The sequence below is a fragment of the Girardinichthys multiradiatus genome, chromosome 8 (genome assembly GCF_021462225.1).
Source record: "Girardinichthys multiradiatus isolate DD_20200921_A chromosome 8, DD_fGirMul_XY1, whole genome shotgun sequence".
NCBI lineage: Eukaryota > Metazoa > Chordata > Actinopteri > Cyprinodontiformes > Goodeidae > Girardinichthys > Girardinichthys multiradiatus.
In genome coordinates this window covers 36,127,042-36,130,950 of record NC_061801.1, presented here as the reverse complement: position 1 = coordinate 36,130,950, position 3,909 = coordinate 36,127,042, and positions in this window count along the sequence as shown.

Genomic DNA, 3,909 nt, shown 5'->3' with positions numbered 1-3,909 from the left:
TCCTCCTTTCTGCAGTCTGTCCTCCTCTGATGGAAAGTACAATCAGAGTGGACCACCAACCGATCCTCTTCGGCTCCGCCTCCCACTAGGGCGCTCAAATGCTCTGATAACTAAGGTATGAGGGGTTGCTTGCATCCTTACACTAACATAACCTAATTACCACCAAGGGAGCCCTTCTTTTCTTGTTTTGAGTCTCCCTGCAGATAGTATTTGCATATTTGCAAAACAAAATGATTCTACTGTAGGTAAACAGTTGGATCTGGTAATTAAGGGCTTAAAGAATGAGGTGTAATGAGAGGCGGTCTGGGCTCCAACTAATGAGTCCTTTAGGAGATAAAAACAAGTTAGGAACCATCTTGATTAAAACTAAATTTTACCTTATCGATTATTCTTTTCTGTAACATAAATTTGGATTACTTACCTGCAATATACAGCAGCAAGTGTCATCTCAATTAAAAAAATCTGGGAAAACTACCAATTGACGACGTAAGGCAACAACTAATTAGTGCAGGGCCCATTAAAGGGTAAATTTCTGTCATCTAAATTAACTAACAAATAATTTTTCACTACTCATCTTTGGAATGAGACACTTATTGAAATAGCTTCATTGCCTGTGTGTTTTCCTTCACTGTAATAAAGATCCTGTTATAACATAAAAAGAGAAAAAAATCAGCCAGAATGCAAATGGAAGAAAGTGCTTGGGGACAAATTCAGAACACAGTGGGCTCCCAGATACACATTACAGAGAAGTTGGAGCATGCACAAAACTTTCATAGCAGGTCATGCTGGTTCACTTCCATGGTGGCAACTTATTGAGATCCTGGGTGAAATGTGATGACAGGAGTGGGAAAATGTCCATTATGTCTGCCTCTGTGCATTGGAATCGCTTGGTTAATGAGAACTGACCCACTACCTTAGCTATGACTCCATCATGGCAGTTGATTAATGTTAACTGCAGTGATAAAACCTCTTTTAAATAACACTAAATAACTCTCAGCAAGTAATTACAGGCCCCTATCTTTGGCACAAGAAGAATGTCCTAATAAGTAAAATCAATGAACTCTCTTAGCACCTTCGCTGTTGTAGAAAATGGTGATTGTTGCAGGTGTATTTCTAAACATCTAAATGTTTTAGTTAGCATTATTTGGACCATTATCCAGACAGAGGATTCAAAATAATAACCAAAAGAGTTCTCCAAGAGTCTAGAACTACTCACAGAGTTTCATAAATTAGCAAACAATGTATTTGCATGAAAACTATGAATACTGCTCTCAGCCATAATGGCCTCTATGTAGACTCCCAGCACAAGACTTCACTGCTGAAGGAAACACTAAGTTGGAGTTTGTTAAGTCTGGGAGAATATAGTATGGTCAGATGAGACCAAAATGGTTCTATACATGTAATTTCACAAATCATGTTTGGAGATGAATAGGACTGCACATCACTGTAAAACAAGAAGCGAAGCTTTTAGCATACGGTACTGGCAGACTTCATGTAACTGAAGGAAGGATGGATGGAGAAATGGAGACATTCTTTCCAAGAATCTGAAGGTGAAACAAGGGTAAACAGCCAACTTTCAGCTGGTTTTTTGCTAGAATGGCCCAGTTAATCAAATGGCTTGAATCCATTTGTGGAAATACGAATGGGTCAAAAACACTCCTTAGAAATGGATGGCACTAGTTTTTCAATAGTAAATGTCTAAAAGTGTTAATTCCAAAAGTGGCATTTTCACAAAGTAAGGATGCGTATTTTTTCTTATTCTCTTTCTCATTGCCTTTTCCATTTCACTTTATTTCACATAACTTCATTATAGACTCATTTCTTTAGAAGTTCTTTATGTGTGGCTTACTTTGCAAGGGGTTCTGCACCTTTAATGTTGGCACAGGCCTTGAAACAGTATGACACATTTACCTGGGAATGTGTAAAGCTGAAAGTTTAATTTGTAAAGCACTGCGTGGGTCTGAGTTTTAGGAAAATCTTTAATTCCCATCTGAAGAGTACAGCTCGTTCCTTATGTCAAGAAAAAGACACTGACCCTGGTAGCTGCAATTATATGAATGTTTTTGTAACTGCACTGCATAAAAGCTGAGATCAACGCAAGGTCTGAAAAAAAAGTTTAAAAATTCAGAAGTGAAACCAGAACCAGGAGCTGCACAGGCAAAATTAAGGAATCCGACCACATTAAATTAAGTATAACGAACATGTCTTAGAACCTAGACAAACACACAATTAACTGAGGCTGGAATGGAGGTGAATTGTCAATTGAAGTTAGATGAAATGGGCTTTAAATGTATAAGTAGTCTAGTATAAGGAAACTCAAGCGAAAACAATCAGTCGCCTGGGTGGAAAGGCACACAGACAAAGTAAAACAAGACAAACAAGTCCCTCTTCTCATTTCACAGTTTGCACATCCTATTTTCATCTCCTTGACTCCTCTCTTGCAATGTTTTTCATTTGCAGCAAAGCTGAGAAGATGGAATGAGACACGACGATGAAAAAGGATTTACAACAAGATGCGCCATCCTTATCTTTAAACCATAACTCTAAATCTACAATAAACAAAATATTTGACGCAGCTTCATCAGCTGTCGATTGTTTTCTCAGTGCCTCCTGCTGGGATTTACGATCTCTGCTAGATGAACATTTAATGTGTGACAACATGTATAATTATCATTTTTTCATTTTATGACATCCACAAATGTTCAGTAACCAATTTGAATGTCATGGTCTGTGCAAAACCTTCCTTAAAAGCAGCCATTTTCATTGCTGTTTAAAAAAGGACATAAAAACAATGAGATAAGCTTAATTAACTAATTATGTGAAATTAAAATTACCATATAGTGTGTGCCATTCATTACACCCATAAATACAAAACAACTCAATCCATCTACACTGAATGAAGTGATAAAGCACTTGACATTTCTATTATTTTGTACAGTTTTGTTACCAGACAGTCCCACATCTCTCTAAATACATTGTTTTGTTTATTAAAACATCCTATCTCACAAAGATAGCAAAGCTATTGTTCAAACAGGTGTAAAACCAGATGGGTATTAATATTTTATCATGGCAAATGCTTTCAGAACACTTCCAGATTTAAGTGATCACAGGTTTTAGGTAAGACTCAACATATCGTGATCTAATGACTGTCTTATATCAAATAAATCATCAGAAAGAGTTTTCAGAAACTTGCTAAAGATTGCTGAAAGGTCTAACTATCTGGATTATACGCTGATATAGAAAAGAAATTCCTTGGAAAAGTCAGAGTGAGTAAGAAAAAGCATCTTGACAAATCTTATGAACCTCTTTATAAGATGCATTGCCACAAATTCAATGACACAGTGCCTACAAAGACCCTGAACCTTCAGAGGACCGTCCCAGTTCCATACAAAGTTGTGGCTCATCCAGGAAGCAGTAGGTCCCTTTTCACTGAGAGTCCATGGTTATGAAGCCACCAAAACTGATACTAAGGATGACCCTTCCTGTTTAAAATAAACATTAAGGGGGTAGTTTTTCATTCTTAGGTCAGGTTGTGTGAAATAGTTATGAGTAGTCCATAGTTTACCTTTGTTAAAAAGTAATTGGAGATATCAAAGGCATCAAAGGGAAATGTCACTGAAGTGTCAACTTCTCTGCTATACTAATAAGTCAAGCGGGGAAACCTCTCAAAGTAAAGCTAATAGCTAATGTGAGTGAAGATTGCAATTTATCCCGGTTGAGCATTAGAGTGAGACTAACAGCTATAGCTAGACTAAAAACTCATCAGTGTTAACTACTTAAAAATGGCGTCGCTCCCGGCTAATTAGAGCCAAGCCAACAACTGCTCAGTCAGCCTTGCTAACAGCAATTCAGATTGAAGCTGACAGCTAATCATAAAAGCTAGGAATGAATCTTTTTAGGTGATATTCT